Consider the following 1,016-nt stretch of genomic DNA (forward strand, 5'->3'; position numbering starts at 1 on the left):
TCATCCTCATCCTATCCTCATCCTACCCTCATCCTATCCTCAACCTCATCCTCATCCTCGTCATCATCCTATCCTAATCCTCATTCTCGTCCTCATCCTAACCTCATCCTCCTCCTCATCCTATCCTCATCCTCGTCCTCATTCTCGTCCTCATCCTATCCACTTCCTCATCCTATTCTCATCCTCATCCTATCGTCATCCTCGTCCTCATTCTCGTCCTCATCCTATCCACTTCCTCATCCTATTCTCATCCTCATCCTATCGTCATCCTCGTCCTCATTCTCGTCCTCATCCTATCCACTTCCTCATCCTATTCTCATCCTCATCCTATCGTCATCCTCGTCCTCATTCTCGTCCTCATCCTATCCACTTCCTCATCCTATTCTCATCCTCATCCTATCGTCATCCTCGTCCTCATTCTCGTCCTCATCCTATCCACTTCCTCATCCTATTCTCATCCTCATCCTATCGTCATCCTCGTCCTCATTCTCGTCCTCATCCTATCCACTTCCTCATCCTATTCTCATCCTCATCCTATCGTCATCCTCGTCCTCATTCTCGTCCTCATCCTATCCACTTCCTCATCCTATTCTCATCCTCATCCTATCGTCATCCTCGTCCTCATTCTCGTCCTCATCCTATCCACTTCCTCATCCTATTCTCATCCTCATCCTATCGTCATCCTCGTCCTCATTCTCGTCCTCATCCTATCCACTTCCTCATCCTATTCTCATCCTCATCCTATCGTCATCCTCGTCCTCATTCTCGTCCTCATCCTATCCACTTCCTCATCCTATTCTCATCCTCATCCTATCGTCATCCTCGTCCTCATCCTATCGTCATCCTCATCCTCTTACTCTTCATCATCCTATCCTCATCCTATCCTAATCCTCACTCGCGTCCTCATCCTATCCTCATCCTCGTCCTCATCCACATCCTATCCTCATCCTCATTCTCGTCATCATCCTATCCTCATCCTCTTGCTCATCCTCATCCTATCCTTATCCTCATTCTCG

Source organism: Lupinus angustifolius, chromosome LG10, assembly GCF_001865875.1.
Source record: "Lupinus angustifolius cultivar Tanjil chromosome LG10, LupAngTanjil_v1.0, whole genome shotgun sequence".
NCBI classification, from domain to species: domain Eukaryota; kingdom Viridiplantae; phylum Streptophyta; class Magnoliopsida; order Fabales; family Fabaceae; genus Lupinus; species Lupinus angustifolius.